Raw genomic sequence first — 14,273 nt, 5'->3', positions numbered from 1 at the left:
AAAACTAGGTCACCAGGTCAAATCAAAGGAAAAGCTAGTTAACACTGTAGAGGCCACATTTATGACCATATCTTAATGAAACTTGGTCAGAATGTTGACCTTGATGATCTATAGGTCAAGTGCAAATCTTGGTCAGGTGTGGTCAAAAACTAGGTTACAAGATCAAATCAAAGGAAAAGCTTGTTAACACTGTAGAGGCCACATTTATGACTGTATCTTCATGAAACTTGGTCAGAATGTTAATTTTGATGATCTTCAGGTCAAGTTCGAGTCTGGGTCATGTGGGGTCAGAAACTAGGGCACTGGGTCAAATCAAAGGAAAAGCTAGTTAACACTTTAGAGATCACATTTATGACCATATCGTTATGAAACTTGGTCAGAATGTTAATCTTGATGATCTTTAGGTCAATAGGTCAGGTGAGCGATACAGGGCCTTCGTGGCCCTCTTGTTTAGCTCACCAGAGCCAAAGGCTCAGGGTGAGCTATTCTGATCACTCACCGTCCGTCGTCCGTAAACTTCTACTTTAAACGATATCTCCTCATAAATCGCTAGGGCAATTTCATCCAAACTTCACAAGAATGTTCCTTGGGTGAAGCTCTACAAAAATTGTTCAAAGAATTGAATTCCATTGAGAACTCTGGTTGCCATGGCAACCAAAAGGAAAAACGTTAAAAATCTTCTTCTCAAAAACTAGAAGCCATAGAGCTTAGATATTTGGTGTGAAGCATTGCCTAGAGGACCTCTACCAAATTTATTCAAATCATGACCTCGGGGTCAAAATTGACCCCGCCCCAGGGGTCACTTGATCTTACATAGGAAAATCTTAAAAAATCTTCTTCTCAAAAACCAGAAGCCCTAGAGCTTAGATATTTGACATGTAGCATTGCCTAGTGGACCTCTACTAAATTTGTTCAAATCATGACCCCAGGTTCAAAATTGACCCCGCCCCAGGGGTCACTTGATTTTACATAGATTTCTATAGGAAAATCTTCAAAAAAATAATCCAGATCTAGAAGGCCTAAAGCTTAGATATTTGACATGTAGCATTGCCTAGTGGACCTCTACCTGACCTATCTCTACCTGGTAAAGAGTTTAGTGTGGACTTACATTAGATATATTTTTTCTTGTTTGTATATAGGATTAACTTCCCATTGTTGTTACTATAAATCACTTATAAGTTTTTATCTCAACTGAGCACGAAGTGCTCAAGGTGAGATTTTGTGATCGCCCAGTGTCTGTCATCGTCAACAATTTGACTGTTAACACTCTAGAGGTCACAATTTTGGCCCAATCTTAATGAAACTTAGTCAGAATGTTACCCTTAATAAAATAGTGGATGCGTTTGATCTTGGGTCAAAATCTAGGCCACCAGGTTAGATCAAAGGTAAAGCTTGTTAACAATCTCTAAGTCACATTTATCATAATATCTCTATGAAACTTGGTCAGAATGTTCATCTTGATGACTTTTAGGTCAAGTTAAAATCTAGGTCAAGTGAAAACAGAAACTAGGTCACCAGGTCAAATCAAAGGAAAAGCCAGTTAACACTCTATAAGCCACATTTATGGCCTTATCTTAATGAAACTTGGTCAGAATGTTAATCTTGATGATTTTTCGGTCAAATTTAATTCTGTGCCAGGTGAGGTCAAAAACTAGGCCACTTGGTCAAGTCAAAGTATGACGGAAAGTGAGTCATGCAGGCATGCCTCATCTCTGAAAGTGAGTCATACAGGCATGGCTCAACTCTGAAAGTGAGTCATGCAGGCATGACTCTGTTTGAAAGTGAGACATGCAGGCATGGCTCATATATGAATTTATTTATGGTAAAAAGAAACAGATACAACGGTATGTATATTTTCCTTTGTTTGACAAGCGTGGATAAAATATATACATGACGTCACAGAAAAAAATACATATTTGAAAACGCCCGTTTTCTTATTTAAAAACCATATTCTGACTTCAGATAATTCCCTGTTTCTATTACAACTTTTATTATTGCATCTTTGTATTAAGGCATAAATACAGCCAAACTTGCTAGTACTTAATTACAAGATTTAATTTTATTGAGCTTAACGTTAAACCGACAACATACTTAAAGATCAATAGCAACTGGAGGAAGCCTCCATGTGCATTTTTTTTCAGGGCATCTGACTTTCACAAGCCAGTTGGATGTCTTACATGAACGAATTCTACACCCATAGAGAGGTTTCGAACCCACAGCTGTGATGGAATCAAGGTACTCAATGTAACTCTTATGATGCTTTTAAAGTACACATTTTGAAGGTCTGCTTAAACTTCTTGTAAGTATCTTTAGTAAAATTCTTAATACTTGGACGATTTTAAACAGAGCGCCAATTTATAATTCGCATAAAGAGCCTAAACGTTTTTGTCGCATGTATTTTAAAAATATTTGATATAGAGTAATAAAGCAACAGGAATATTGTTCAGCACATGAAGTTGTTATGAAGTTATGAAGCATTAGAGATTCTATTTGGGGATTTACTCCTTCTTCTCCATTTACCTCAACCCCGATGTATATATATATATATATATATATATATATATACGCACATGCCATAGCAAGTCCACTAACCCAATAAGATTAGTTTCGATGCTGCTTTATATACGAGCCCGAATTGTACAACACATTCGGACTGGTTAACATTTGCAAATATATACTCAAATTTCTGTTTTCATGTCTCACAAATCACTAGTGACATTTTAGTGTTTTAACTGATTAGGACCAGAGAAGCTATATTTTCTCTCTCTAAAAGTTAGCTGGATCTCGAGGATACATTGAATATATAGAGAAAGTTTGCATTAAGGTATTAGGCTCCTAATAGTAATGTTTAAAAAATGGCATTTGCTGGGTATATTCTTACAGTTGTCCGTGCTTCACACTTATATGCATTTTTTTAAAAACTTTTACCGTGCCGTGTTTTATAAATTTTGTGTAATTTATGGTATTTCCTAAAGCTCAAGTATAGACAAATTTCAAAGTGGTGGCCTTTATCCAAAACGTTTGTAGATAATTCATTATTCCATTATTTTTTATGAAAGAAACATCAAACTATTGGTAAACAATAATAAAACTTAAAATAAAAACTTTCTGTATCATTTTTTCTAGGGTGCCTCAAGTAAACGGATTTAATCAGACAGAATACCAACTCCAATATTGAAAAATTAAGGTCGCATCCTGGGGGTCTGTTTTGAATTTTGCTCACTTCATTCAAAAATAACCTTGGGGCAGAAGTAAAAGCTACCTACATTTCTTCCACAATATGTAATATAAAGAACGAAGGCAAAATAGAGAACTTTTACCGCATGTAACTCATTATTTTTAAAGATGTCTAACTCTACCCCTTCTGTTTCAGAGGTAAATTCACTTTGAATAGCAAGAAATCGCATATCAAATGATTTTTCCCACTTTTGTACGATAAATCAATAACAAGACTTGAAAGAAATAAAAACTTACTAGAAAAAAAGGAAAATAAGGGGAAAAATTTGGTCACAGTGGGGCTTGAACCTACGCACCCCTGAAAATTGCAGTCAAAGTAGGTTTATGGTAAGAATTGAATATTCAGAACAGTTGACTTTCCCATACGTGAGATCCGCTAGGATACAAGTTCGCATTATAAATTATTATATAGTAGAGATAATATATACGAACTAAATCACCACCACAATATACCAGCCCAATTACGACAAAGCGCCTAGCAGTACAAACGAACACGCTCATGCCATAGCAAGTCCACTAACCCAAGAAGATTAGTTTCGATCCTGCTTTATATACGAGCCCGAATTGTACCACACACACGCACGCACGCACGCACACACATACACACATATATATATGTGGATAATTATATTTTATAGCATTCAAATCCCGCTGGCTGAACCATCACCCCACCCCACCCCTCCAACTTCCCCAATGGTTTACGCCTCACATCTCCTGTAAATCCGTAGTAATATGAAAGCTTACGGTCAACAGGTGAAACATTACCTTACTGTACGGTGACACTAAGAGAAACATCTAGTTCTTTACTGCGTTCTATTATTCAAGATGGTTTTCTTATAGATTTATTTCGTGCATTGTGGTACGTGGCATTCTCTATTTGATATTTGTCCTTGTTTTTAGTTGATAGTGAAGTACATTTCTTTTCAAGTGCATAATTCTTTTTTTGGTAAAGTGAACATATTGAGTTGATGATATCATTTTATTATCGCTATTCACATGTTTCTAATGTGGATTGATAAGATAAACGTGAAGTGTCCTAAATAATTAGCTTGTGCTTGAACTGTTTTTCATTATTAGTTGTAACCACAAGGGAAATGTCGTTTGGGTTTAATAAAATTACATTCTTTTGGTATAATTTGATTTTTGTTGGGCCGATACAATAGCGACTTTCCAGCTGTGATGGTGGAAGAAGACCCATGTGCCTTTCCATGCATTATTTCACCATCCATAAGCCAACTTAATGGCTTCCTCATATGAAGAATTCAGCGCCCCGTGCGAGATGATAGATGTCAGCGACCTTAACCACTTAGCCACGAAGACCTAATATAATAAAAAGTTTGGCGTTGACGTCGTTTCAAGAATAGAAGACGTTGTTCTTATTGAGTTGTTCTATAATTGCTAAAGAAAAAAGAAATTTCGACGTTTCAGTAGAATGGGCGTATATGTGATAATTTAACATATTAAATTTGTGTCTTTCCTATTCAGTTCCTAAAATTTATTTAATTGAATTAAAAAATGGAAAATGCTCGACATATCTCGCAAGTTTTTTTTTTATTCATTTATTCATCTTGTTTAATAAATTCAATATGAAATGACACTCTTGTAATGACCTTTAATTATCATTAACAATTGAAGAATAACTCCAGTTTTACAGACAATTTATTGCTGCCCTTCTCGCCTAATTAAAAATTGCTTTTTATAAAATTCTAATGTCTTAGAGGCTACATATTTACAAATAATCATCAAATAATATCTAGAATAACAAGCAAGGAAGAATATCGCGTTTAGACAGGGATAACGATTGGCTAGGCCCATTGTTTTCTTTTTTTATTGTTGTGAAATTTCAATATATTTTTTTTATCAGTGTAATGGTACGGTAACTACTATCAATCAACGTTATCAGTCACGAGTATCATTCAACGTCTATATGAGATAATGTAGAACCCACAATCTGACTAATTTAAGTACTTGATTGTATAACCACCCTATGACTAAAGTACTTGATCTTCTAAACGAAGATCTGAGATCTTCTAATCTGAGAACGACTTATTCAAATTCGTCTTCTATATATATATATATAAGCGTAACAGGATATGTACTTTAGTCAAATTGTGTATAACCATCTTTTAAAACAATACATTTTGGATAATAATTGAAACTGGTAAGTGATATTGTTATCGTTTTAACTGATGTCTATAAAAAAATTCGATAAAGATTAAAAGTAAAAATAAATTCTTTTTTATTTGGCTTTTGATATTTTTAAAGAAGATATACGTTGATCATTATTTAAGTCATAAATCACATGCTTGTCATAAAGATTCAGTATAATAAAATTATACTCTCTAATATAAACAGAAACGAAAGGAAGTGAAAGAAGAAGAAGCGTGGGTTTTTAAAATATGATGTGACGAATTCTTCTTTCTATCATTGAAACTAGTAATGGTTTTTGAAAAAATAATAACTTTCCATTTTTATATTATAAATTTTAATTATGTTATATACATTATACTCTGTTCCAATAGCTGAAATTTTATGTTCATTATATTGTAATATTTGTAAAGGATGAAGTACAATATGTTGTATCATTTAGTGAGTAGGTTATGGGAAAAAGATGTTTTCTTTTGTGGAGAAAATAAAACACCAAACTGTGTATGTATCTATTTAGAAGTATGCTAAATCCCCACCCCCCACACACGCCCCACGAAAAGGAGACACGCAGTTCGCTAACCTAAATTAGCTTAAAATGAGGTCCCCAAAAGGGACCTATATTCTATCTATTTTTATGATGTATTTTTGAAGGCAATGTCAAAAAGATTAATTTATCACTTAAATAAGTAACCATTAACATATTATGACACAATATTTATTTAGTTACATGAAAATATTTAATATATAGGACACTGACAAATAACATAGATGAGGTCCTAAAAGGGGGAATATTGTTTAAACTTTCATTTACAGGATGATTTTATTTTTAACTGTGTATATTATATCACTCAAATAAACAAATCTAATTTTAGTATTTATTTATTGAAACATTCTTTACATGTTGAGGTTCATTAATGGCACTTTATAAGTTCACATAATTTTATACTGTTATACATATAATCGATTTTATAGTACGTATACCTTGTACGGGGTACCGATAGTTAGATTTCCCTATGAATATTATTATTAAGCAAGAGCAGCTAAAGAAAGGGTTATTTTGTGTGTGTGTGTGTGTGTGTGTGTGTGTGGTTTTTTTTTTGTAATTCAATATCTAATTTGAATTCATGCAAAAAATATATATATATACAAAACACAATTTATATCTTTTTCAAGACGATTGATGACTTCAAGCTAAAGTATACTATCATCATAATGCTTACTTTATAACAAAAGAAAATGGAATGTGTGCTAAATTTTGTATTTATTATTGCTAATTTATACTAATTCAGTAATACTAATTTATTTGAATTTGATTAAGGTTTCAAGTTTTACAATCTGTCTAAATTCCGCTTTCTTGAAAAGAGCACTGGTATTGTATGATAGATTAACCTTTGTACGGTTTGAACCATCGACCTTCCTATTAATCTGACAACACCTTTACCATAAAACGGTTTCTCTCACTGAACCACTCCACAGAGCTTAAAACTATAAACATTTCTAAAGTGCAAAGATTTACTGTAGACACTTCAAGAACGAAAATATTAATAGTTGCTTGTTTAAGGAAGTATCCCAAGAATTTTTCGTGAACTTGCAAAAGTTGAAAGAAAAGTTACAATCAGGTTGCTCTAAACTAACAACTTTTAATTATAGGCGTAACAACCCTTTCAATATTTAACTTAAACTGTAATAGATTTGCCAGTATTTCACTCTCTAGCGCACATGTCTTCAAAATTTCTAAGTACACACGATTGACTTGATGCATTTATATCTACCTTTGTATGTATTCTTGTACCAGTTGTTACTTTGAGGAGTACAACAGCTAATTGAAAGACAATTGTAGCTCAGTATATTCGAAGGAGACATTGTTTATAAACTAACTTATTGTTTTTTACCTTCAAGAGTGAATAAGGTGTCGGCCGCTCAATCCAGAGGTCGTGGGTTCGAGCCCCACTGGGGACTCGAGGGTGGTTCCAATAAGCTTGAAGCTTTCATCACAATTTAGCTAAAACAAATTTGTTAAAACTAACAGCTAATCATAAAATATTACATAAGCCAAGTACCAGTTATCTTGACTATATCTTGTAATCAGGATTAGCAATGTCAATGTATGCTATATATGCCTGTTTACAACCTACTTGATGCAATGTTATTTGCTACATACGTGAACATGTCTTAGGTGGTTGCTTTCAATACTTCTTATTGCTTAAGAAAATATGCTTTCTAGCTTCACTGTAATATTTCCATGTCTGATAGAACAACCCAACTTTCCAGTTGTAATGTGAGCTTCGTGACTCTATTAACACTGTATAACCATTAGTAAAGATATCCTATGCCTTGCAAGCGTATTGAGACTGCATCATAACAAGATAATGCATTATAAAAAGTGTTAGCTTTAAGTCTACGTTCGTTGATGTGTCTTTTCCTGTTGGATTTTTGTCCTTGCTTTTATGCCAAAAAGAAAGCTTACTACGGAATAAGTGAGCATGTATCAGAATTGTTTTGAACGGCCAAATGGAGCTACAGCTAAAATCTAGCAAACTGTTTTGCTGTAGAAAATAACAGTGTGTATCAGTGTTGGTGGTTTTGTTTTTATGCATCTGCGGCAAACAAATGTATACCATGACGCATACCAGTTAGTACACCACATGTTGTGACTTCAAACTTTTGGAACAACACATGGTCATTTTATAAACAAAAGTATCAAGCTGTAAGTGCCCTTGAACGTATAATTCAAATGTAAAAGGCGTTCAACAAATCTGGTATAATAATAATAAAAAAAGTCAGTAAATGATGCCAGATAAAACTATAGTTCCTAAAGGAAATAGACAGCATGAAAAGATCTAGATTACCTGATGTTCACATTTCTAATATTTATATGTGAAGCCATTTTTGGGAGAGTATGAACATACCTAATAGCTGGCCGTCTTTATTCTAGATAAAATTGACAAATTTCAAATGTCTACAGCACAGGGTAGGACTCGTGTTAAATATCTGTAGCTTAAAGTTTTACATTTTTAAAAGAATATCGTCAGAGCTGAAAAAAAAACAACATCAGAAGATAATTGGACGGGTGCGGGGGGGGGGGGGGGGGGGGGGGGTGTCATGTACTTCAGTCAAACAAACCAACTACAATATCAATTAAAAAAATGATACCCAAAATTGTATGACCTACATTCATAATAAATCTGTCATATTATCATATTTTTGCAAAAGTGCTTCGTATATGTAAAGGATAGATATGTAATGTGATTTCAGCAAAAACAAATGTAAAACTGGAAGGAAAAAAGCCTTACACAGCAATGAAGGGGGACTCTTTGAATGTGCAATTTTGCGACAACCATGATTTTTCCCGCGCCAGTTTTCTATTTAGTGTATGCATACCTTTATTGTGATCATCCTTGCATTGCTTAATTCTAATGAATCTTGATTGACCAGCTATGACACTAGTCTTGACTTTCATTACTTCATCGAACCAATTAAATGCTGTGCAATAACACATTCATGTATAAGAAATATAAATTTGTCAAACAAGTGTATTAGAGAAGTACAATGTACTGGGAAATCTATTACAAGTCTTAGATATCTACTGAAAGGGTGTAAATATCAGTTTCGTTTATTTCATGGGTCTTTGGATGAGTCATTAAATTTGAAAACATAATTATGTCATATACTGTTATGTAACATACAAAAATGATCCATTGAAGGACTCTCTTTTTGATATAAATCTGTTGTCCTAATACATACAGATATATAGGATACCTCGTGCACCTAAACATGTGAATATTTTAACTTTATTGATATATTGTACATTGAGAGCCGTGAAATCTTTTTCTTCACTTATATTAAGTTTAGTAATATGATATTTTACAGGGTCTTCATTAGGAACTTGGGAAGAAGCCTTGGCCTTTAAATTGGGAAATTCATGCACGAAAAGTGTCCATTTTGGGAGAAATAATCAATACAAAAAGACTAATTAGATTATCTCCTCTGAAACAGACTAAAATCAAGGCCATTGAACATAAGAAACTTGTGTAATGTGTCACACATGGTGCTCATCCTCTAAAAATACTAAATGTAAAGAAAATCGCTGAATTTGGGAAATCTTACCTTGTGTTTTGGGAAGTATCTCTGCCACAGTTGAGAAAAATAATATATTTGGATTGGGAAGAGGCCTTATACAGGTCTCTGTTATATATGGATGAAAATCCATGTTTTAACGATTGAAATTAATTAATTTTGCCTTTAAATGTGATTTTTAACAATTTCCCCTTTAAGGACCTCATATTATTGTTCTTGTCTCATGTATATGTGTATAAAATGTAATTTAACAAATCACTTTATAATATTTAAATATTCTTCGTAAGAAACATCTTTACACTCAGTTTTGAAATTAAACATACAGTAAAATCCGATAACCACCCTTCGTAGCATTTATCTAAGAAGAGTATTTTGTAGTAAACTTTGTATATTAGTCAATATCAAATGGTTGTTTGTCTTTGCTGGTGATATGTCATCCATGTCATGAACATTACTTTGTAAATAAAGTTTAATCTAAAGGAAAAGTTATTATTTTCAAGACATTTACATCCCTTCTTAAAATTGATTTTAAATTTAAAGGAGCTTCAAGGGCTGGCAGATAAATCGTGTCTCCTCCTCTTGTAGGATTTGGGATATCTTAAGGTAATTTCAAATTTGCAAAATTTGGTGCTTTCTTCACAAACGGCAACATCTTTGCCATTTTTTGTTCCATATCTTACTCGCTAATTGTTGTAATTAGACAAACAGGGTAATGATTTTAGAACAGGTTGTCGTTTACCACTATCCTGTTCAATGCGATCGATCTTAAAATAGTCAGTAAAATTTTATACATTGGAACAGTCCTCGTTTTAACATCTGGGTATTTTACGTGAGCTCATAATTATATATAATACCTAATCTGGACAAGCGCTGATAGTGAACTTTTAAAACGAATTTATTTAATGTTTGTAGAAGTTTTCAAACAGATCTGTAAAATATAAATAAGAGCATTTTGAGTTGATATTTCCATTAGTACAAGAGCCATGTTAGACATGGCTAATCCACCGCCGGGCATATTATAATTGAAGGCTAAAGTTCATGGCAAGTCAGTGTCTGAAAGTATTAATTTTGGGGTAAGCTTTGAAGAACCGTTTAGTTGTGGTCCGCATCAGGGGTTTTAAAGATGTGGAAGAAAGAATAAGTCAGTGGTGAGGTGGTTTACTGCTAAATTTTATTAATTTTCATGAACAGTATAGCTATGATGCTTTTCTATATGGCTACTGTAAAAAAGAAGAAATGGAACGCTAACAGGGAAAAATGACCATAGGAGGTTACCTATATGTGAATCCAAGTTAAATAGCACCTCATAAAGAAAATATGATAAAGGGGAATAACTTAAAAATAGGCAAGGTAGAGGTATTGTTCTTACAAACTGCACTTCCTCACAATGTGTTCTATTAGTGTATGAAGTTTGAAGAAAATCCCTCCAGTACTTTTGGAGTTATGCTCCGGACAAAAAAAGAAGGAATGGAAAGCTAACAGGGAAAAATGACCACAAGAGGTTACCTATATGTGAATCCAAGTTAAATAGCACTTCCTCTCAATGTGTTCTATCAGTGTATGACGTTTGAAGAAAATCCCTCCAGTACTTTTGGAGTTATGCTCCGGACAATTTTTTTAAGAAAATATGATAAAGTGGAATAACTTAAAAAATAGGCAAGGTAGAGTTATTGTTCTTGCACATTGCACTTCATCCCAATGTGTTCTATTAGTGTATGAAATTTGAAGAAAATCCCTCCAGTATTTTTGGAGTTATGCTCCGGACAAATTTTTGTATGAAAATATTATAAAGGGGAATAACTCAAAAAGTAGGCAAGGTAGAGTTATTGTTCTTGCACATTGCACTTTCTCTCTATGTGTTCTAACAGTGTATGAAGTTTGAAGAAAATCCCTCCAGTACTTTTGGAGTTATGCTCCGGACAAAGATCGTTGCGGACACATGGACGCGCGCACGGATTCACGCACGGACGGAGCCCCCTTCGCCTTTGGCGGGGGGATAAAAAAGAACATGTCATGATTGTGCAATTTTGTTAACGCCTGATAGATGTAACACGTAGTACAAAAAGTAATTTTAATCACAAGTCTATGTCCAACTATGTCGGTGCTTCTGCAAAATATGAGATATAATAGTATTATCTTATAACGGATTAAACTGTATTTTCATTCAGACTGTAAAATGCTTATAAGCAAAATTTTACACTTTGTAACATCAAGATGCATTGAAATACCCATGTAGAAAAACAATGTTGTTTGATTAAAAAATTGACTGTGAATGTTGGGTTTTCATGAAGTATGGATTTTTCAAGCAATAAATGATACTATTGCTTCTGAATTATTCTTAAACAAAAGGTAAAAGATCATTTCCTGCAAAATTGGAAAGAAAGATTATACGATTCCATCACAGCCCTATTCTGTAGACAGATATCATATTTAGATATATTTAATTCTAAGAAATTTTTTATTAGTTTATCATGTTCACGTCTATTATCTTATCGTCTGTGTATCCTTTCTTCTTCTTCTTCTTGGCGTTCACCGCCTACACTGTCTTTGTATCGAATCTGGCAGTTCGGACAACTTGTTAGTATACCTATAAATAAATGAAGATTTGCCACAGAATGAGTTTCATTTACATGTATATTGGCTGTTCCATGAGAAAACTTGTATTAGTGGCAAAAAAAAATTGCAGAATTAAGGTAACAAATTTTTTATGAAGTACATTCCTTAACCATCATATTTGCAAATTAGAAGTTTTATCTTCACTCTATCAAAAGAAGCATTTTGAGACGTGACGTTAAGAAGTTAAGAATGCAATGAAACCTGTGTTACGTCATCGTGAATGGGCTGTATTTTTCAAGTCATTAAAGCAACTAAGTATGCGTATCACTTACTAAAATGATTTTACTGGAAACTAACTTAGCTGTATATTTTTATTTCATTACGGGCCTTCTTATATACCTGTTTATTTTCATGTGGTACATATTGCCATGAAAAAAAATCAAAATACATATATCTGGTAGAAAATATAGAATGTGATTTGCCTAAGATAACTCAAATGCAATATACTTGTTTCTAGTTTCTGCGAGACCATAAGAAAGACAATGATTTTCTAGTATTTTACACAAAGATGTTCTCATTGAACAGCCCGTATAAACCTTAGCAACCACCATTCATGCGTTCCCCCAACCTTTTACTCCAGAAGTGTCTACCCCTGACCTTGTTTTATTTACTAATTGTCATACACGGACATGTCAAGCGGGAAGGTGATGAGCAACTAGGAGTAAAGGGACTAACGCCAAGTCCATCTTACTATAGACCGTATAGCCTCTACGTCACCCAGTATCCCCAGATGGAACTACAAATCCGGATAGATCTATTACCAAAGTCTGATTGATAAGCTGTGTAAAGACAAAGTGGAAGGTAGAGACATCAATCTGGTTGTCAAAGGCTTCACCGCCAATGTACTAAAGTCTCCTTACAGCGCCATTCCTAGGGGAACATGAAAAGGACTAAGAGCCGTACTGGAGTAATGAATTAGAAAATCTACCGGCAACGCTATCGGAAGCCAGGGAGGAAGCAGAAAACAACCCCTCACAAGAAAATGACCTTTTACTACAGTGAGTCGAAGCCAAATTCCTCAGGCACAAACTGGAAGCACAGGGAAAGAGCTGGAGAAACAAAACAGCCTTGCTCTTAGACTACCTAGAGCGAGACGATCACAAACTGTGGAGATTGACGAGACAGTTGAACGATGGAGACACTGGGAGAGGCTTTTAACAAGTTTGGAAAATAATGGTAAAGTGTTTACAGATAAACAAGCGGTAAACACCTTTGCCTCCGACTAAAAAGATGTTTCAAACATCCCCATCAATAGGGAACGGCAAAAGAAAGCTCCAAGTGAAAACAAGAAAAAGGCAGACAAGTAAAATGACACCAGAGTTCATCAAACAGAGACTTAAACTATATGAGCTACAGACGACCCGAAGCAGTTGAAGAAAAGAAGTCTCCTGGACCAGACGGTTTTACAAATGAAATGCAGCAGTTTTCGCACTCCAGGAAATTTACAACTACAGCTGAACACAAAGACTACTTCTACAGGTATTGAAATAGGCAGTCATGATCCCCATCCAAAAATCCATAAGAAAGGGAAGGATCAAAAGAAATCTGGTAGCGGAGTATTAACGCCTACGCTCTTCCTGATTTTCTTGAATGACCTGGTTTCTGAACTACCGAAAGAAGTTAAGGCTGCACATTACACTGACGACCTGGTGTTATAGTCCAGTAGAATAACAGAGAAAATAGACTGAACCTTGCAGTAGGGTATATACAAGGTTTTATTGCAGTTTCCAGTCCTTTAGGATATACTGATCAAGAAACTTCTGGATGACATCTTGTCATCCTTGGGGAAAATTTTTTATCAGCAAATCTTGAACCCCATGTAGAAGTGCGATTTTTCATTAAAGGAATAACTAAACTAATGCGTTCTTTATCTTATCCTGTGTATATATGTTCTAAACAAACATTAACATGACTATGAAACTTTGAACATTCAGCTGGCTTTAAAAGTATACGGAATGTATGGTTATATTCTTTTAGAACTCTTAATTTGATGATAAATTATCTTTCTGATAAGGTACCTGTTGCATTTACACCAAGACAGTTTCAAAATAATTTCCCTTGCAATACTTTAATTCTAAAGACGTTCCATCTGACACAGAATGCATGAATTATTATCTGATCAAAACATATAAATGTTTTTAAGTTTAAAACAACTCCTTTTACTACATTTAGTTGTGTTCCATTTATGTAAAAAC

Source organism: Mercenaria mercenaria, unplaced genomic scaffold, assembly GCF_021730395.1.
Source record: "Mercenaria mercenaria strain notata unplaced genomic scaffold, MADL_Memer_1 contig_5083, whole genome shotgun sequence".
NCBI classification, from domain to species: Eukaryota; Metazoa; Mollusca; class Bivalvia; order Venerida; family Veneridae; genus Mercenaria; species Mercenaria mercenaria.
This window is presented reverse-complemented; position numbering follows the sequence as displayed.